Consider the following 22,809-nt stretch of genomic DNA (forward strand, 5'->3'; position numbering starts at 1 on the left):
GTGCCAATGCTGCAAAGAAAAGGTTGGCCATCCAATGCAGATCGAGGATGAATGATCCCATCCATACTGCCAGGGTATTACAATCATCTCATCACTGTAAACTCACACACTCAAGCCCATCACACATTCACTGGCATCTCACTCACAGCCAGCTCAAGGGACATCATCACCCATTCGCACACACACCCACACATCTCCATCTGGCCTCATCTACTCTGGAGACTGCCTCCTCAGCCCTCAACGTCTTGAGGTCACTTGCACAGATCAACTTGTGCCCCCACACACACACTGCAATGGCGCCTTCCCCAGTGCAGCCCTCACCCTGCAGCCTCCTCCCTTGCCTGAGGCCACTTCTCCCCCATCCCCAAGCAAGCCCTCGCCCTGCAGCAGTTGAGAAGCCACCCCTGCTTTATGGCTGGTCTGGTAGGTAAAGACCGGCCCCAGTTTGCCCCTCCACTAAAAGTGAAGTGGTACAGTCTGTGAAGCCTGGTGCTGATGATTGCGAATGCTGTCCAAAGCAAAGTAAGCAAACAAAACTCAAAGGCCCGAGTGAAGTGCAGCTCACCAGCTTTGCACACCAACGCGCTCGGATGATCCAGCGTGGGGAATGATTCCAGCGGGCTGGGCTTATAATGATATGCAGATGTGTTACAATGAGGTTCCCGGCATCCGACGGTGGGAAATGCAGCCCACCATTGACGGACTGAGTGGATGATCACAAACTGGTTTCATGACATCGTGAATACCGATTCTTGGCCTTCTCACCATATAGTCCTCTCATGCCGCCAAACACGCCCAACACTAGCGCATGGAACATTCCGCCCAATGAATCTGATGGCTAAATGCAGTGAAACTTACATCCACTCCACAGGCGACTGAGATTTCTCCCTGCCAGTCCATCAGTTTGCCCCTTAGCAGCTCTCCTACCAGTCTCACAGTATAAATGAATGGCTTCCATTGGAGTAGCCCTCAGTGTCCTGTGCTCCTGCCTCAGGAACCTACCCGCCATCCTGAATTGGAAGACAAACACGCAGGTGGGCTCCTAATTGTTTGGAAGACCCCTCTTGGCACACCTCTGCCCTGTGCATTTTCTATTCTTTCTGCCGTCCTTATTTCTTTTTATGTGTTTTATTTACCTTATTACCAATGTGACCCTGACTCTGGTGTTGATTAAAACAAACATGCAGCATGTAACAGATTGTGACATCCTTTGAGAAGATTGTATCATCGAATACTTCCAGATTTGATGAAGCACCTGAATTATATAATTTCTTACATAGGTTCAATGATGACATTTTTAAAAAGATTACAAAGGTTTTAAAATATTAAAAAGATTTAAAAGATTTGAGCATTATTAAACTCACAGTTTGGCCATATCCCACAGATTGTAATTCCTCCAAGCTCACCATCTCATGCACAAGAGGAATAAAAGAGTCAACTTACATTAACATAGCACGTTTAACATAGTAAAACATCTCAACGCTCTTCACAAGACTGTAATCAAACAAAGTTTGACACCGAGACGTGTCAGGAGATATTAGGATAGGTGACCAAAAGCTTAACCAAAAAGATGGTTTTAAGGAGCATCTTAAAGGCGGCGAGAGATGGGAAGAGGTTTAGGGAGGGAATTTCAGACCTGAGGACCTAGGCACCAACTGTGCATTGAAGAAAACTGGGGATGTGCAAGAGGCCAGGATTGAGGAATTCAGATCATAGAGGGTTGCAGGAGGAAGTGACAGAATTAGGGAGGGACAAGGTCATTGAAGGATTTATAATCAAGGCATTGCCATAGAAATAAAACACTATTGGAAGTGGAGAGGGTGGGCGGTGTCTGTAGGTTTCCATGGAAGGGTGAGATTATTTTTCTTAGAGTTTTTCATGGGATGCAGACATCGCTGGCTCATCCAGCATTTATTGACCATCCTTAATTGTCTTGAGAAGGCTGTGGTGATCCGCTTATTGAACCACTGCAGAACATCTGGTGTAGATACACCCATATTGCTGTTTGGAAGGGAGTTCCAGCATTTTGACCCAGCGACAGTGAAACAACAGCAAGATAAAAATCAGGAGGGTGTGTGACTTGGAGGGAAACTTGCAGCTGGTGCTGCTTTATCATTCTCGGTGGTAGAGATCACAAGTTTGGAGGCTCCTGTCGAGGGAGGCTTGGTGAGTTCCTGCAGTGTATCTTGCAGCTGGCACCCAGTGCTGTCACACTGTGTCAATGATGGAGGGAATGAACGTTTAAGGTGGTAGATAGGGTGGTGATCAAGTGTACTGCTTTGTACTCGATGGTGTTCAGATTCTTGAGAGCTGTTGGAGCTGCACTCATCCAGGCAACTAGAAAATATTCCATCACACTCCTGATTTGTGCCTGTTTTTTAGTTTGCTTCTCATTTTCAGTCTACACCGCTGGCTGGTAGCAATGCAAATTACAGGCCCAAATGTATAAGCCTTTCGCTCTCAGTAACCAGCCTCTCCATCACTAAGTGCTCAGCTGTGCCTCCTTGGGGTGACACATGGAAACTGGGTCCCTCGTGACCCCAGGCTCTGCTTCTGATGAATTTGGAGGATATTTGGCCTCCAGACATGCAGTGTTCATGCCCACTGGCATGTGGGCATTCCGTGGCACTCATGAAACAAATTCCCAGCTATGGGCGAATAACTCCATTGCCTTGTGGATACCTCAGGAGAGTTGAAGGCTGAGGGTGTATATCCTGACAAAAATCTGGAATGGAGCCCAAAGGCAGACTGATGTCTAAATATGTCATTTTTCTGGAAAATCCTGCAACCAAGCCGATGCCAACCATAGTGCTTTGCATTCCTTTGAACTCAAACAGGGAGGTTGAGAGGCGGACCCTAATATTTAAGCAGCCCAGAGTCTCCATAAATTTTGCCCAGGCTTGCACCCTGGAGAGGACACTCCAGTTTTACTGCAGTGCATGAACACAAAACAGGAGACAGCTGTTACGAGTGACAAGCCCCAATTTGATTGGCATAGAGAAAGAATGCTACTGACTGTCCTCAATGATGAGAGGGACCATCACAACCCACTGGTCAACTGCCGGCCAACTCATGCCGGGCATCCCCCAACTAGTTCAGTGCTGATCACACTGGTCCATCTGACACAATAGGTGCTTGGAACTTAGCATCTCCATTCAACAAATGGACACAAATCCATCACACCAGGACCATGTGCATGGGATTGACAAAGGACTTGCAGCTGGTCCATACCTCTGCTATAAGGACACCTGGAAGGGAGATAAGAAGTTGGGGACATTGACACAGACACTTGGTAGATGAATGTATGTATGTGTATGTGAAGTCACTGATATTGAGATATCACTCAGAGCAAATATTGAATCACATAAATAGAGTGAGATTTCCATAAGAACCAAGGAGCTTTAGCAGAATCAGCAAACGAGAACTTTTGTCCAAGTCATAACTTAAGTATCTTAAGTCTTACATATAAATCTAAAGGTCACTCTTCAGTGTTACCTAGGTCTCTATTCTGCCAATTCTATTCAGTTTCTCAACATAAGGACAACCTCCAGGCTCCAGTTCTGTGTTCTAAGTGTTAGCAACCCAACAACTGAACCAGAATGCTGTGGGCTCAAATTGCATTTCAGAGACTTGAGCACAACATCTCGGCTGAACTCCAGTGCAGGACTGGGGGTGTACTGCACTGTCAGGAGTGCCTTCATTCAGATGGGGCTTTAAACCCAGGCCACATCTGCCTCCTTGATGGAAGGAAACGACTCTATGGCACTATATGAAGAAGAGAAGGTGAGATCTCTGAGCATCTTGATCAACCCTCAACTAACATCACCAAAGCAGGTTATCTAGTCACCATCATATTGCTGTTCATGGGACCTGTTTTCTGCAAAGGTTACCATTCCTACATTTCAAATGAACTTAATTGGGTGCAAGACATTTTGAGACATCCTAAGGTCTTGAAAAGACCACAATTGCATCCAGTTTTGGTCACCACACTAAAGCAAGGATGTGAGGGTCCTTCAGAGGGGATTTACCATAATGGTTCCATGGATGAGGGATTTTAGCTGCAAGATGCATTGGAGAAGTTGGGGTTGTTGTCCTTGGAGCAAGGGAAATTGAGGGGAGATTTAATAGAGGTGTAGAAGATGGTTCAGGTAAGGTAGAGAAAATTTGGTCCCATTAGCTGGTGGTACAAGGACTAGGGGACACAGGTTTAAGGCTTTGGACAAGAGATGTAGCTGAAATGTGAGGCAGAACTTTATTACACAGCAAGTGGTAATGATTTGGAACTCGCTGCCTGTGAGGGCAGTGAAAGCAGAAACAATTGAATGATTTCTAAAGGAAATTGGATGGACATTGAGGAAAATAAACTTGGAGGGTTGTGAGGGATAAAGCTGATGGGTGGGACTGAATGGAATGCTCTACAGAGTGCAGCATAGACTTGATGGGCCAAATGGTCTCCTTCTGTGCTATAATGACTCCATGGCAGGAATTTAATGCTAAGACGTGTTGGGTGAAGGAGTGGACATTTAATTGGGCATGAGGGTGACAGGTGCGGACCCTGCCACTTTCCACGTCTGTCCCAGTTAAATCCAGAGTGGGAAGGCTTGTGGATGGCCTTCCCACTCCACTGCCTATTGAGGCTCTTAAGTGGGAAACTATTGCTCACTCAAGGGCCTCATTCCACCAATGTTTATATTCACCTAACAGTGGGTGGGGTACTCAACATGCAGGGAGTCACAAAAGCAAACACTGTTAGATTTGCTTACATGCTTCCAGGGTGAGGGTTAGGGGTGGAGACAATCCCTCATTGTCAACCACTCAGTGCCTGACTGAGGGACACAGCCTCACGAAGTGGGGCAGGGCCCCACTGAGAGCCAACACTTGACCTTGCTGCTGACCCCATTCCCCCGCTACCACCATCCCATGGTCCCCCTTCCACCATCACTCACCTGTGGCCCTATAGCCTGGATCACTCGGCAATCCTGGGCCTCGTGTGGGTGAATTGTCAGCAACATAAGAACATGAGAATTAGGAGCAGGTGTATGTCATTCAACTTCACGAGCCTGCTTCACCATTTGTTAAGATAACTTTCCTGTCTAACTCCTATAACCTTTGATTCCATTGTCAGTTAAGAATATATAAAATTCAGCCTTAAAAATATTCAATGACTTTCCACTGTTCTCTGGAGGAAAAGAATTACATGAACTAACTACCTTCTGAGAGAAAATATTTCTCCTCATCTCCGTCTTAAATGGGAGAATGCTTTTTAAACTGTGTTCCATAGTTCTAGACTCCGCTACAGGGGGAAACATCTTTTTAGCATTCACTCTGTGAAGACACTTCAGAATTCCATGTTTCAGTAAAACCACCTCTCATTCCTCTAAACTCCAATGGATACAAACCCAACCCGTCCAATCTTTCCTTATAAGATAACCCCTTCATCCCTGGATTCAGTCAAGTGAACTTTCTCTGCACTGCTTCCAATGCAATTATATCCATTCTTCAATAAGGTGACCAAAACTGTACACAGTGCACCAGATGTGGTTTCACCAATGCCCTGCACAATTGCAGCAAAACCCCTCTACTTTTATATTCCATTCCCCTTTCAATAAATGATAACATTCCATTTGCCTTCCTAATCACTTATTGTAGCTGCATACTAACTTTCTGTGATTCATACAACAACACAGAAATATTGCATGCCATCTAAATAACACTGTGCTTTTCCATTCTTCCTGCCAATGTGGATAAGTTCATATTTTACCACATTATACTTCACCTACCAAATTTTGCCCACTCACTTAACCTTTCCAAATTGCGTTGCAGACTCCTTATGTTCTCTTTACACCTTGCTCTCCTATCTATCTTCGTATCATCAACATATTTTGCAACCATATATTCAGTCCCTTCATCCAAGTCATGGATATAGTTTGTAAACAGTTGAGGCCCCAGCACTGATAAGGGAATGCGGATGTGTTGAGGTGAAAGAAAGGGAGGAACTTAAAACAATTACAATCATTAGGGAAAAGGTACTGAGAAAATTACTAGAACTAAAAGCTGACAAGTCCCCAGGTTTGGAAGGACTTCATCCTAGGGTCTTAAAAGAAACGGCTGCTGAGATAATGGTTGTAAAAGCAAAAAACTGAGGATGCTGGAAATCCAAAACAAAAACAAAAATACATGGAAAAACCCAGCAGGTCTGGCAGCATCTGCGGAGAGGAGCACAGTTAATGTTTCGAGTCTGCATGACTCTTCAACAGAACTAAGGATAACTAGAAAAGAGGTGAAATATAAGCTGGATTAAGGAGGGGGGGGGGGACAGTGGTTGACAGGGTCCTCAACCGTGTCCGGCCCATCTCCTGTCCATCCGCCCTCACACCTTCCTCTCCCTCCCAGAAACATGATAGGGTCCCTCTTGTCCTCACCTATCACCCCACCAGCTCTGCATTCAAAGGATCATCCTCATCCATTTCTGCCAACTCCAGCATGATGCCACCACCAAACACATCTTCCCTTCATCCGCCGGCGGCATTCCGTAGGTATAGTTCGCTCCGTGACACCCTGATCCACTCGTCCATCAGCCCCTACACCTCAACCCCCCTACCACGGCACCTTCCCATGCAACCGCAGAAGGTGCAACACCTGCCCTTTTACTTCCCCTCTCCTCACCGTCCAAGGGCCCAAACACTCCTTTCAAGTAAAGCAGCATTTCACTTGCACTTCCTTCAACTTAGTCTACTGCATTCGTTGCTCCCAATGCGTTTTCCTCTACATTGGAGAGACCAAACGCAGACTGGGTGACCCCTTTGCAGAACACCTGCGGTCTGTCCGCAAGCATTACACAGACCTCCCTGTCATTTGCCATTTCAACACTCCACCCTGCTCTCATGCCCACATGTCCGTCCTTGGCTTGCTGCATTGTTCCAGTTAAGCTCAACGCAAACTGGAGGAACAGCACCTCGTCTTCCGGCTAGGCACTTAACAGCCTTCCGGACTGAATATTGAGTTCAACAATTTTAGACCATGAGCTCTCTCCTCCATCCCCACCCCCTTTCTGATTTTCCCCCTCCTATTTGTTTTTTCCAATAATTTATATAGATTTTTCTTTTCCCATCTATTTCCATTATTTTTCAATGTATTTCCATCCATTGTTTTATCTCTACCTTTTAGCCTTTTTCAATTCCTTCACCCCACCTCACCCCCACTAGGGCTATCTGTACCTTGCTCGTCCTGCTTTCTACCCTTAATTAGCACATTCCTTTAGATAATATCACCACCTTCAACACCTCTTTGACCTTTTGTCTGTGACATCTTTTGCTTATCTCCACCTATCACTGGCCCTCTATCCAGCTCTTCTTGTCCCCACCCCACCCCACCCCACCACTTAAACCAGCTTATATTTCACCTCTTTTCTATTTTTCCTTAGTTCTGTTGAAGAGTCATGCGGACTCAAAACGTTAACTGTGCTCCTCTCCGCAGATGCTGCCAGACCTGCTGAGTTTTTCCAGGTATTTTTGTTTTTGTTAGAGATAATGGTTGTATTGGTTTTAGTTTTCCAAAATTCCCTAGAATCTGGAAAGATCCATCAACGCACTTAGAAAATCTTGATGCAATCAGGAAGAGTCACGCATTACACCTTGCCAACACAAAAATGATCCATTTATCCCTACTTTCTATTTCCTGTCAACCAACCAATCCTCTATCCATGTTATTGTGTTACGCCCTCCACCATAAGCTCTTATTTTGTGTAGTAACCTTTGATGTGACACCCTGTCAAATGCCTCCAGAAATCAAACACACCATCTCTACAGGTTCTCCTATATTCACGTTGCTTGTTACTTCCTCAAAGAGCTCAAATAAATCAGTCAATCGCAATTTCCCTTTCACAAAACTACATTGACTCTTCCTAATTGTTTTAAGTTCCTCCCTTTCACCTCGATGTTTCTGCATTTCCTTATTTCCCATTATTAGTCCCTAGACTCACTCTTCTGAGGACAAACACTCACTTTAGTTACCTTTTTACTTTTTAAATACCTGTAGAAACTCTGACTATCTGTTTTCATATTTCTAGCTAGCTTCTTCTCAGACTCTAATTTCTCCCTCATTATTACTTTTTTGGTCAATCTTTGTTTCTGTCTAATCCACTGATGTGCCACTAATCTTCTTGAATTGTATACTTTATTTTTCAATTTGTTGCTGTCTTTAATTTCTGTAGTTAGCCATGGATGGGGCAACCTTCTCCTGGAGTCTTTCTTTCTAAGTGGAATGTACCTTTGCTGAGTGTTATGAAATATCTCCTGAATGTCTTCCGGTCCATCTCCAATCACCTATCCCTTAACGGAAATTCCAAGTTCTTCCTGTCGGGTGGGCCGGTCGGGAGCAGGCACGGGCAGGCGCGGGCAGGCGCGGAGCCGATCGCCACTCGCAATCGACTATGTGCCACCATTTTACTTGGGCGGGCCAGTTAAGGCCCACCCAGCTAGAAGCGCACCCAGAAGCACGCAGAGCTTCCTGTGTGGGCGGGGGAAGGAGAGAGAGTCAGGGCCTGCGCTCCTTCGTCCACATGCACGCAAAAAAGCACAGAACCTCCCTGAGGTATGGATCTGCCTCAGGGAGATTAAGTTCAGTTATAAACATGGAAAAAAATAAATAAATAAAACTATGCAGACACATCCCCTCGTGTGACAGTGTCACATGAGCTGGGACATGTTTATGAATTTTCATGAAAAATTTACTTAATTTAAAAACCTTTCATGAAAGCTCATCCCGCCCGTGAATGAGGCTGCATGAAAAATGCAAAGGCCGTCTGGGCTCTTCGTCTGCCCGCCAACCTTAAGGTTGGATAAGCAGCCCCGACAATTACTTTAATTAGTTTATTAATGCCCTTAACAGGCCTTTGACAGTTCGGCGGGTGCCCCTCCGGCTCTGGTGCGCGCCCGCCGAACAGAAGATCAGAATGATACGCAGTGATGTCGGACCGCATGCCCAACGTCACTGCGTGTCATTTTATGCATCGGCATGTGGGGACGACAGAAGATTCTGCCCATGAGGTCATTAATTGAACCTGCCTCATTGCAACTTAACTGATGGCACTGCCAAGCTGATGGCTTCAGATTGGCTGTGAGCTCTCAGGGGGCAGAATTTCCACCCGGGGGGTACTTGCTCATAGGGAATGCCTGACGCAGGCCAGTTGATGGGCAGGAATGCCATCACCTACATTAAATTCTGTTTTATGGCTCTATGAAGTGTGTGATATAAATGCAAATCTTTCTTTCCTTTTATTCCGTAGTATATTTTATTCTAACAAAATTATCATATTCTTTGTTGTCTCCATTTGATTATGGCCTTCCACTATCTGTTTTCTTCACTCTGTTTGTTCACTTCTTTCCTCAAATTTAACTCTCATTTTAAGGTTGTTCCTCTTCCACTTTCTTTAGAGTTGTCAGCTGTGGCTCAGTTCATAGCACCCTCGCCTTTGAATCAGAGGGCTGTGGGTTCACGTCCCACTCCTGGAAACCAAGAACTGTGATTGTACTCGAAAGAGTTGCAATCTGTGACTGTTGATAACTTGAAAGAGTTTCCACTTTCTTTACCTTCTCTCTTATATCTCCAATGTAAACATTCCTCATTCCATTAGGGAAGCTGTGCTGAAATGTTCTGGATCTTGACGCAGTTTCAGTGGAAGAGGAGCTATGCTCCCAGGATCCTAATAGTCTTCATCTTTTCCTTTACAGGAGACATTATGACACCAGCACCTAGTTTCCGGATTTTCCGCATCCTGTTCATTTCTTTCATCATTTTGGGTTGTATTTTAGTCGGCTTGTTGTTGTATGTCAAACCATCTAACATCTGGATTTATGCTCCATTGGAATCTGCCACATCAGCAGTCGGTGTGAAAAACCCCTTTGTGACAGGTGCTGAAGAGGATGATACTATTGTGCTCATTTGGCTTTGGCCTTTTGGTCAAAGATTTGAGCTGAAATCTTGTGAATCAAATTTTAACATCCATAACTGTCACTTGACTGCGGATAGGAACTTCTATAACAAATCCCAGGCTGTCCTTTTTCATCACCGAGACATAAGTGGAGACTTGTCCAATCTGCCCAAGCAGCCACGGCCAACCTTTCAGAAATGGGTTTGGATGAATCTGGAGTCACCTACCCTCTCTCCAAAAAAAAACTGGACTCAACCAATTCTTCAACCTGACCTTGACATATCGCCGGGATTCAGATATCGAAGTGCCTTATGGATCTCTGATAATGAACAAAGTTCCATTAGCTTTTGAATTGCCTAGTAAAAGCAGTCTGGTGTGTTGGGTTGTAAGCCACTGGAACACTAATCATGCCAGAGTGAAGTACTACAATGAATTCCGCAAATACATTAACATCAGCACTTACGGTCGAGCCTTTGGGAAACGCCTGGAGGATAATCAATTGACTCCTACCATAGCTGCTTGTAAGTTCTACCTTGCCTTTGAGAATGCAATACATAAAGATTACATAACTGAAAAGCTCTACAATCCTTTGCGTGTTGGCACCGTGCCTGTGGTCTTGGGGCCATCTAGAAATAACTATGAAAATTACATTCCGGCCGATTCTTTCATTCATGTGAATGATTTCCACTCAGCTAAAGAGCTTGCGGATTACCTGCACAAACTGGATGGTAACAAAGACTTGTACATGCAATACTTCAAATGGAGGAAATACTACACAGTAAGGATGGCTCACTTCTGGGCTGAACATTCATGTAAAGTGTGTGAGAATATAAAACAACATCAAAAATATAGATCATGTTCCAGTTTGGAGAAGTGGTTTTGGGGTTGAACTCTGAAACAGGTCTCTGGTAAACATCATGGTTTATCAACAATATCTATAGAATTCAATTGACTTCTTTCTCCAAAAGAAAATATTTTTGATTAATTCTTTTGTTTAACCAAAAAGAACTCTACAGCCTGACATCGTTCCTGCTTATGTGAAAATTCACCATGCTTCTGAAACAGCAGCAGTGAAATTCTGAGCACCAGGTTCTCATCTTAAATTGACTTGTGCTGGAAAGTGTAATTGCTTTCCAAGATGAATGATTTTATTTTAAAGAAGCTTCACATTGTCTTTCCCCTGCCATTGCCACTTTAGAAAAATATTAGAAAGGATAATCTTTATTAGAAATTAAGGAGAAAGTGTCCTGAAACAGATTGTATAGCCATTCAGATATTTTAACTGGAGAAATTTGATTCAACTTACATTATGGTTTAAAGAAAATAACTTTATATGATTTATAAGCACTGTAAATGTCCATCCAATTTGAGTACAGCGGTAATGCTTTGTTTAGAATTTATACTCATTCTTGATCCTTGAGCACCAAAGTTGCTGTAGTGATGACTTATTAAACAAAGTGAATGAGCTGACTTGCAATTCAGCTCTACAGTCTCTAAGAAAGTTCTTCTGTGATTTGACTGGTAGCAAGACTCAATCACCAGTTGAAACCGAATAAATTATGCAGACCAGGCTCTGATGACATCATGGAAGCCCCATGCAATCTGCCACTTAAACGTGAGGCTCTGGTGGTGGCTTTCATGTCTGGAAAAACCTGCTGGGAATCATTGCCAAAATGAGTAGAGGGACAACCAAGTAAAGCTTTTTTAGTTTACTTGTGGGTCAATAGGAGAAGGAATGCTTATTCCCATCGGAACCACTGGGGCAAATACGCCCACGACTTCCTCCCTGCTCCTCTGACAAAGATTCCCTTCCCAGAGCACTTACCTTGTGCTGGGTACTACAGAGTTCTCAGCAATGGCCTCCTGACACCCAAAGCTAGTCACCGGGCAACAGTTACATGTCATCTTCACTCTCATTTTGATTGGGAAGACAGCAAATGGCATGCTAATAACGCCCCATGATTAAAATCGTCTGAGACAGTCTGCTGTCACTCACATAGATTTGCAGATCACATTTCCCTATTCCCGCCTGACAAGCGAAAGCAAGGTCAATGGCCAAATATTCTATGTTTCTGTCTTCACAATCGAGGCTTAAACCTTTCTTTGCAGTTTTAAGCAACAGGTCACGTACTTTCTGAATAGTTGCCGTGTGCGTTATTGATACCACTGATGTTAATGAAATATTAGCCTACAATTTAATGTTCTATTACTAAATCTCAGGATCATAGGCTGGAATTTTCCAACCCCTCACGCCAGTGGGATCTTCCAGTCCTGCCAATGTGAATGGAGATTTCAAGGTTCATTGGCCCTGCCACGGGGTGGCTGGAAAATTCTGGCCATAGAACAGTTACTGAACAGAAGGAGGCCATTTGTCCCACCATATCTGCACCAGCTTCCTGAATGGGCATTTCACCTAGTGCCATTCTCCTGCCTTCGCCCTGTAACCCTGCAGATTGTTCCTTTCCAAATAATCATCTAATTCCCTCTTGAATGCCTCAATTGAACCTGCCTCCACCACACTCTAAGGCAGTGCATTCCAAACTTAACCGCTTGCCATGTGAAAAAACTTTGCTCATATTGTTTTAGCTTCTTTAGCAAATTATTTTAAATCTGTGCCCTTTCATTCTCGATCATTTCATGAGTGAGAACATTTTCCCTCGATCTGCTCTGTCCAGGTCCCTCATGATTTTGAATACTTCTATTGAATCTCCTCTCATCCATCTTTTCTCAAATCTATCTCCATTGCTGAAGTTTCTCATCCTTGGAGCCATTCTCATAAACCCCTTCTGCACTCCGTCCAATGCCTTCACATCGTCCCTAAAATAAGGCGCCCGGGCCTATACGCAGACCTCCAGCTGAGGTATAATTAGTATCTTACACAGGTTCAATGTAACTTTCTTGCTGTTTTACTCTATGCCCCTACTAATAAAGTCTAGAATACTGTATGCTTTATTAAGTGCTCTCTCAACCTGTCCTGGCACCTTTAATGGCTTATGCACATATACACCCAGGTCCTTCTGCTCCTGCACCCACTTCAGTGTCTCTCAATGTTCTTCCTACCAAAATGCATCACCTCACATTTCTCTGCATTGAACTTCACCTGCCACCTAACCGCCCATTCCACCAATGTCTCTGTCCATTTGAAATTCTACACTGTGCTCCTCAGTTTACAATGCTTCCAAGTTTTATATCGTCCACACATTTTGAAGTTGTTCTCTGTATTTATTTTAAATACATTTATGGGATGTGGGCATCACTGTCTTGGCCAGCATTTATTGCCCATCCCTAATTGCCCTTGTTCAGAGGGCATTTCAGAGTCAGACACATTGCTATGAGTCTGGAGTCACATGTAGGCCAGACCAGTTAAGGACAGCGGATTTCCTTCCCTATAGGGCATTAGTGAACCAGATGGGTTTTTACAATAATTGACAATGGTTTCATGGTCATCATTAGGCTTTTAATTGTAGATTTTTATTTAATTCAAATTCCACCATCGCCATCACCTCCCCATATTCCAAGGTCTAGATCATTAAGATATCAGACAAAGTTAAGGTCCAAAACCGGCCCCTGGGCAGCTCCATTACAAACTTTCCTCCAGCCCAAAAAATAACCATTAATCATTACTCTCTGTTTCCTGTCGCTCAGCTAATATTTTATCCATGTTGCTATGATCCCTTTTATTACATAAATACAGAATGCAAAGTCAGCCATCATTTTATAATACGTAATTATGATGTCTCCATAGGTTATACCTTACTTACATTAATGTAAGAGAACAAAAACAGCTTTTTAATGGAAACAAATGACTGCCTTATTCAAGGCAATCTGTTACTTGTAATTGTCTACCAAGATGATCTGAAACATATATTGTTATCCTTCATGGTTTCTCTGTCCAGCAATGCAGGGTCACTTCATGAACCTGCAAGGGATGCATCCTAGCCCCTCCTTCTCCTCATCTATATATTAGCCTTTGGAACATAAACAGAAGAGATGTGGCAGAATTTCTGTCCTGATATGGAAGTAAAATCGCAGGTGGGTGAGTGTATAATTTTGCACTACCGGCCAGCATGCTGGTTTGTAGACACTATACCCCCTTTCATGGTCTCCCCTCCACAAAGGTAGCTCAGCATCTGTGACCATTTTTTATTTCAGATTTTTTAAGGTTGCTGAGAGGGAGCCTCATGATGGAGGCTTCTCCATCGCACACAACTTTGTGCATTTCGCCTAAGACCGGGACAGCCAGGATGCAAGGACCATTGGATTCATCCTGATCTCGGGATTCCCACAGGTGCAGGGTGCGATTGACTGCACTCATGTGGTGCTCATGTCTCCATCACTACACTCAGTGGAATTCATCAACCGCAAGGGACTCCACTCACAAAACATGCAGCTGGTGTGCGACCACCAGAAACGCATCCTGCAGGTGTGCGCACGGTTTCCAGGGAGGGTGCACAACTCCTACATCCTGAGTTGCTCGTAGATCCCTGCAGTCTTCCAGGGTCCACCGAGGCTACAGGGATGGCTCCTTAGGGACAAGGGCTACCCGCAGAGGCCGTGACTGATGACACCCATGCGGCGGCCTCAGGCTGCAGCAGAGCGATGCTATAATGAGACTCATGCAGCAGTTTGCAACTTGGTGGAGCAGACCATCGGGATGCTGAAGTTGAGGCTCCAGTGACTGGACCAGTCTGGTGCAGCCGTGCAATACAGTCCGCAGAAGGTGTCAGGCATTGTCGTCATCTGCTGAGCACTTTACAAGCTGGTGCTGCAACGGGGTGAGGAGCTGGCTGAGGAGGAGATGGAGGAGCTGCATTTCTCCTCCGATGAGGAGGAGGACACCGACGGGGTTGAGGGTCAGGGGGTCCTCAGTGGTGACGACGATGGTGATGAGGCTCTCACACTGGCCAGACGAGGCAGGTGCACTCGGGAGGCGGTCATAGCTGCCAGAATTGTGGAGGATGATGACAACATGCAGTGAAGACACCCTATAGATCCTCACATGTATGGGTGCCCATGAGCCCCTGGTTGACTCAGTGAGCGGAAGGGGTAGCTGGAGTGAGATTGAGCTGCCCAGCACCCTTTTCGCGTACAAACTGTTGGAGACTAACTATGGTATCAGCGATGGAGTTAAGCCAGCGCAGCAGTGCAGGAGTGACATCCTGGACCAAGATCTCTATGATGGCTGCCATCCTGCCAGTGTTGACCTCAATATGTTGCAATGCCAGCGCTATCACCTCAGCCTGAAGACGGACAGACGCCTCCATCGTGCCTTGCAATCTGAGGAGTGCAGCGGACATCCTTCCTGATGTTCCTGAGCTTGCCTTTGCAGCTTCAGTAACTGTGACATGACTGAGTCCAGAGGCTCATCATCTGACTCGGAATCAGCAACTTCCTGGCCTCCAGCAATTCTTCGAATGCTGGGGACCTGGGAAGCCCCTACTTCTGCCTGCTGTAGATCAGAAAATGCGATGAGATCACCAGATTGTGAACCCTAGGCTACTCTAAAGCTAGGTCCCACCGAGGTGTGTGTCTGTGCTGGTGGAGGGTGTGGGTGAGTGCCATGATGGGTCTTCAGGGAGCGTGCCTTCAGATTTCTCTTCAGAGGTTTCTTCAGGACTTGATTGGCGGCTCGGGGACATAGACTCTGTCAACTGATTGGCTGATGTGCCTGCGAAAGCAAAGAGAGATAATTAGTACATGGTAGTGGCCTGTGAAAGAGGACACATCACTCAAAGCATGGTTATCTGATGGATGTTGCACTGCTGGATCCTCACTTGATAGAGCAGTGCTGACCTCACCATCAGCGCTGGACGAGTCCCAGTCATCGCCGGCCAGCTGGAGGCTTTGTTTTCGAATTCTGTCAGAACTTTGATCTCTGGCATCCCTCCACCGTCTGCAACCTTTCCCTCCTGTCATGTGCCAATTTGTCCTGCATGGATAGAGATGGGGAGAGTGTATCAGGATGCCTGCCAGGCCAGATGATAAGAATGCCTGGCCTGTGTGGGTGGTGAGTGATCTCATGGACTGGATGAGGACAATGATGGTGAGTGTGAAAGAGTGAATGTTGATGTCCCTTGCACTGGCAGTGAGTGAGGTCCCTGTGGATTTATGATGGGTTTGTGTGTGTGTGAGTTAGGAGTGATGAAAAGAGTGAGTTACCCTGGCGGAATGGAGGAGATCATTCATCCTTTTGCGTCACTGGGTGGCTGTCCTCCTCTGCAGGGCGTTGGCGCTGACCACTGCTGCCACCGCCTCCCAAGCCAGGTTGGTGACTTTGCTACGTATCCTGCGGCCAGAGCGGGGTTAGAGCACATCCTGACGGGCCTCCACGGCATCCAGCAGTCACTCGAGGGACCCATCGTTGAAGCGGGGGGGCTGCAGTCTTTTTTCCTTTGCTGGCCATGTCTCCCGGGCAGCGGTGGTGAGCTGGTGGCGATGAGCGCTTTGCTGTCGCTACCTTTTAAAGATGGCGGCCAGCGTGATGCAGCAGTGGGGTGTTGGCGAGCGGGCGAATGAAAGCCCACCCGCCATGGAAATGGCATGTTTCTCAGGAGTGAATAAATAATGAGGTGGGCTCAGGACGATATGGTGCAAAAACTCGCCATGTTTTTCGGTGAGTGGGACTCCATTTTACCCGCCCACTTTAGCGCACTTAGTGCAATTCTTGGAAAATTCGGCCCTATGCAAGCAGTGATATTAAATTGCATTGGAACTGCTTAACAATCTGGTTAATCTCACTTTATCTACAGTCTGAACCCCTTCTCAATCTGAAAAATACCTTATTCTACCGTATCTAGCGGTCTGTCCCTGTGCTTTATTTAGCATGATAGCTTCAGACAAGACATTGAATTGAAGGAATAAGTGGATTAAATTCAATTTGTTTATCTTGATTATTTTTAAATCAGTTCCTTTCCACTTTTGAAATGACAATGAATCACATGTTTGGTGGGGATTCTGTTGCTCCTGACGACCACCAAAACTTTTCATCTCATCAGTGTGACATCTGTTGTTGTGTGTTTACCTATTTTTGTACGATTTTTGCATAGATATAGTTTTACCTTTCTGAAAATTTGAAATTACTGAGTTTCTCAACAAACACACTGAAGTAACTGAAGTAATCAGCTGTTCTAAATGAAATCTTTGGATTTAAAAAAAAATGATAACTGCACAATGGAGTAAAAGTTCGTCTCTCACTTAAAATTAATAATGTGAAGAAATAATTTAAATTTGGTAAAGAATACAAAGAAATAGATATAAATGTATATTTATTGACTACAAAATAAAGGTTCAGGGACTGTCCAATTTGGTGACAAGATTTCAAGTTGAATCCATAAATTGTACGTACTCCTCCTACTGTTTTGTAATTCACTGAAACTTTCTGCATGTTGTAAGTTATAATATTGGATTTTACAGCAATACCTATTCTCTTCAGACATGGGTTTATAAAATCTATCTTGTATTTTCTGAACTCTGCCCTGAATAGGCATATTTTTTCTGTCCATCACAAACACTTGAAATTTATTTTATTTATTATTATAATTATAATTTACAATCTGCTAATTAAATCTTAAGAACATCAGTTTTAAAATGTGCACTTTCTGAAATTACAATATTTGTTAGTGGAACAATCTAGATGATTAAAAGTCTTTTCTTGCATTAGAATTTTTACAATAATTTCAAATAAACTGTAAATAACATAAAAATTGTAAATAACATAAAAATTTAAATTTATTATCGGAAATATTGAAGCAACCAACATTGAGCTAAAAGGGGAAGATTGTAATGAAAAAATAGGGGTTAATTATAATACACAAGTAACCATAGAATTTTATGCTTCTTTTAAAGGTTTTGCTAAAACTTCAGTAAGAAAGTCGCATAAGGAGTATATGACGAAAACAAAGCATATTTTGCTTTTTTAAAAAGATTACCTTGAGATGAAAATTTAATATATTTCTAATAATGAGGGTGCATTGTGCTTCACTTGCTTTAATCTAACATTGTTGTTCAATTTATTTTCTAATCAAGCAATTCCCATGATTCCACATTGTTTTGGCATTTACATGATCCCGGTACCCATATTTTTATTTTAGTTATTTAACAATCATTTATCTTTGGATATTGCATCACTATTTTGGCCCAGTGTGGAAAAATCTGACATCTTTTAAATCGAAATTTGAAAACTATCGTATTCAATTTTTATAGAAAAAAATATGCTTTTTATAAGAATTATGTGTATTTTCACCACCTGAACAGTAATCTGACAGTGTGGAACACATAGTCCTTTGTACAAACTGCTCCAATTTTGATTCTACTGATTCCTGAAAAGACAATTCATTCCACCAGATTAGCAACTAGACAATGCAGACAAAAATCTATCTTGTGACAATTAATTTCTGGAAGCTGTTTAAAGATAAGTTTACTCCTGAGATTATATTTGTTATACAAAGCACTTGATGATGCCTATAAAGCTTTTCTTTTAAATTCCTTCTGCTACTGTAGAAAACAGAAGCCAGTTGCTCATTGCAGCTTGTAGATCCAGAGTGAAAATAGCTGATTTGGGAAGACGTCAAATTGAATTGGTTCTATCATTATTCACTTCTGTCACATGCATGGAGATATTTTCATTTGTTCTTGTTTATTAAGTTTGCAACACTTGGTGTAAAATGACAGAAATAAAATGTAAATCACTCATTTCATTCTTCAGCTGAGGAATGTTGTATGAGTCCTTTGATAAGGACCACAACAAAACATATTAGCAAACATATTTCAGCTATTTTTTGCAAATGTTCACTAACCCATTTGTAAGAGACAGGAATCTTCAGATTTGAAATTAATTTGTAAACACTTTCCACTTTACCCTATGTACTCATATCTGTGCTGTCCACCTCCTGGCACCTGTATCCTCTCCCCTCTTACCTCCGGAACACTCAGCTAACTCTCCTAGCCCCCATGCTTGTCAATGTTGCAAAGGTTTCTCTTTGCTCAGCCGCAGTCCCATTCTCTTTCAAAATCAGCATCATCACCTCTCTTCAAGAAGCTAATCCTTGACCCACCTGTCTCCAACTATTGGTCCATCCACACTTCATCCAAGGCTCTCAAATTTGTCGTCCTCTCTCAGCTATGTGCCTTTAATTCCAAAACACTATTTCAATACTTTCACTCTGATTTCTGCTTCTGGTCACAGCCCAAGCCACTTTAGACCAAAGGCCGAACTTTTGCTCCTGAGTCAGGTACGCCAAGTTGGGAAATTTCCTGACTCCAAAACCCGACTCGTGAGAAAGTGCCCTGAATGGTTGGGCTTCTGTTCCACGGGGTGAGTGCTAACTGGACTCGGGACCCCCGCCGCCAGAAACAGTGTAGGGACACATACAGGGACACGGGGACTGCTGGGTGCTGAGGCATGCTGTTTAAAAGGCCCGCCTCGGTATTCTGAGACTTTGTCCCAGTTGTAACAGAAACAACAAGACAAAAAAAAAACCCTATAGCCTTCACCTGTCACAACCTGCACACACTCCCCATGCCCATCCATGCAAACCCATGCTAACTCATGACCCCCACCTACTCCCCATGGCTTCTCATATGCTCCATGCCAAGCTACATCCCTCTACCCATGTCCCATGGACCTTGCTAACCCGCATGCCAAAGTATGCTCCTCTACCCAGCTCCATGGCACCTCATGCCCTCCATGCCAAATTAGTACCAATTCATGGCAAGCCATGATCCTCACTTATCCACCTACCCGTTTATGGCCTTTTTGCCAACTTTGTGCCAACTCAAGCCAAACTATGAACCTACCTCTCCAACATTTTTCCCTTGCACCCTCCATGTCATCTCAACCTATCTCTACCATGGGCAGTCCTCAGGAGCCTTGTTGAGGTGAAATAAATAACAAGTTCAAATTACCTGTTAAAGACTTCATGATATTAAAAAACACTCATATTAATAAAAAGCCAATCAATATATTTAAATCCCTTCAAGCAATTAATCCCAGATAAAAACAAACATTTGTATTCAAAGCCGAACATCAAAGGGAGCTAATCACTTTATAATCACTTGGGGCTATCAATCAAATTGTGAGATTACAGCCCCCCACTGTAACAATGGTAGGCTATGGAAGCTGCCAAGTCACACTAATTCTATAATAATAGACCTCAGGCTTGTGTCAACAAACAGCTAGAGAAATTAAGTGATGCCCTCTACACATTGGGAGCACCTCCTAAAGCTGTCACCATCCTTTTGTTCCTCACTGCCTGCCCAGACCTTTTCTCTAAAGACTATAGCCCACAAGTAATTTTTCAGAATGCTGAATGACCAAAATTGCTTCCGAGTGAAGGCAGCTGCACGCTTACACGTGCCGCTGCTTCCGTGAACAGTGGATAGCAAAATATATCCAATTCCATTTGAGCCCCCACCCATTCCTCCCATCCCCTCACCCCAGCAAAATTACTGGTTGTGGGTTTGTCGGGTTTGTGGGCAGCATTTACAGAATCGGGGCTTAGGCGCCATTTTGGATAAGGTTTGGACCCCTTCTGATCAGCCAACAAATCATGCCTCATTCTTAAATAAACTGAGGAGAGATTCTTGGTTTGGTCCCATAATCCACGCAATGTCAGTGATGTGCCTACCCAAGGTCAAAGCTGGATATGTGCCTCAATTAAGTTACATCTCTGGCCTGTAGGCATGAAATGGGCACTTGTTTCAGACCTCAGAATATTGGCCTATTTCTACCCAGAGCTGGTCAACATGTAGCTCATATCAAATATTGCACTAAGCCCTGTTTGCCCATCATTCCTGTCTTTGCTGACCTATAGTAGCCCCTTATTACCCACAGCATTAAATTTAAAATGCTCATCCACATTTTCAAATCGTGCACAGCATGGACTCAACCTGTCTCGACAGCTTCCTCCACCTTCATCCCCTTCTGTACTCTTCGGATTCGACCCTTTTGTACATCCCTATTTTTACAGTTAAAACTTTACCTGGGGAAAAAAAAGCTTTTGATCTCGAATAATTTGGAACACTTAAAGGACTAAAAGATTTTCATGTAGAAGTCACTGATCTCCGCATCCAAATTCTTTAATGTGCTTCTTACACAAAGCTCCACATGGGAGCACAAGTTTATGAAAAAACACATTTAGTACATTAGTGTAGAGGGAATCATTTCAAACAGTTTCTACTGAAAACTGAGATAAAAGCAAAGCTCTGAAGAAGAGCCATAAGGACACAAAACATTTACTACTTTTTTCTCTCCACAGATGCTGTTCGACCTGCTGAGTTTTCCCAGCATTTCCTGTTCTTGTTCCAGTGAAAACTGTATTTGTTGCCATGAAATTATTATTGTGATAATGCATTAAATCCAGGATAGCCAAGAAAAGAGTCTAAAAATCAACCCTAAAGAATTAAGAAACTCATTCTGAGTAATATTACAATAGGTATGTGGGAGGTAAAGGAAGGTGATTACAAACTGGTTAAACTGCCATTTTTGTAATCCAAAGAATTCCATAGGAGAGGTTTCTAACTAAATTATATGGGATTGGAATCATATGTTGAAACATGGATAAGATTTTTTTTATTCGAAAAGTTGTTTGTAACAACCTGTGCACAGCAAAAAATTGATAGAAGCGCTGGCTAGGTGAGGAACAAACTTGGAACTTGATAATTTGCTCATCTCAGGAATCTTAGTATATCAGAATTTCATATTGATACCTTTGATTGTATTTGGGTTAGTTATATGCCAAACATTAAATACCACTTCATAGCTCCTGATCTTAGTGCCTTAATGAAGGGTTAAGCTTTTTTGGTGTACATGAAAATATAAATGTATTAAGTGTAATAAATTAGCATAATCTGTTTTATTATACCAACCTTGGCTCTTGTATAAACAGATGTGTGAGCATTTAATTGCTGACTTTTTATGCAAAAATAGGGCTTGTAATAAGTATTTTGTACTTTGATACTAAAATTCAGATTGAAAGTTGAGATGTATTCACTTGCTCATACCAAATTATTTGATATACACACATATATTCACTCTTTCCATGTTGCAATTGCCAAAATGCAGTGCTTTTTAATTCAGAGTTCTTGTATTATAGTATGAAACTTTATTGTAATACTTGTGTTCATTTGATCCAAAATTTGAAAATTGCAATTCATCTGTGTCGCTGGAAGCAACTTCTTGATTCCACCCTTCCATGAGGATAATTCAAATATTTTTTTTACAAAGTAAAGTAGTCGAAGCTGACTTTTGCAAAAAAGAACAATGAATACAGAAAACAAGCATAACAATTTTTTGGAAGGACTTATTTTCTATCTTATATTTTCTTGGCTGTATGTTGTGGATACCACTGTATAAACTGCCTCACCTTTCTGCTAGTGCAAAAAAGAATTGTATAAGTGTGTCTGCGTTGGTTGTTACTAGGGCAAAATGTTTATTTCAAACCCTGGAATAAAATGGACTTCATCCCATTAGCACCAGCAAGGAGCTAGACATTGCTGAAGTATGTGACTCTTTATAGTTCCTGTATTACCATCAACTTATATAGTGATATCCATATTCGAGATGTCAACTTGTCCTGAGACACTTTGTGAGCTGACGTGTTTGCTGAACATTCCATCATATGTTAAGTGTGTTTTGCAGTGCGCTTACTTAAGTAGGTGGATGAAAATATGAAAATTGCACTTAACTTTGTATTATAACAGGACAAAATACTAAATAAACACAATACAATTCCCTGAGTTGTTTTTCTATTATTCTTATACAATTTTAAAAATCTTTCAAAATAGGGTATACAGATGCTGACTCATGCAGAAATTGAGAAGTGAAAAGGACACTAACATCACTGCACACTCCTTGTCTCTCATCTGCTCCAGCTCCACAT

At 43.1% G+C, this 22,809-nt stretch overlaps 1 protein-coding gene and 1 pseudogene across 1 annotated transcript in view; both read left to right on the forward strand.

Annotated features, from left to right (window-relative positions):
- Positions 1-22,809, forward strand: part of LOC144680335 (4-galactosyl-N-acetylglucosaminide 3-alpha-L-fucosyltransferase 9-like) — a 100,476-nt gene that overhangs the window by 7,290 nt on the left and 70,377 nt on the right. The window lies entirely within an intron of this gene.
- On the forward strand, positions 9,740-10,820 carry LOC144680330 (4-galactosyl-N-acetylglucosaminide 3-alpha-L-fucosyltransferase 9-like; annotated as a pseudogene).

This window comes from Cetorhinus maximus, chromosome 5, assembly GCF_964194155.1.
Source record: "Cetorhinus maximus chromosome 5, sCetMax3.hap1.1, whole genome shotgun sequence".
NCBI classification, from domain to species: Eukaryota; Metazoa; Chordata; class Chondrichthyes; order Lamniformes; family Cetorhinidae; genus Cetorhinus; species Cetorhinus maximus.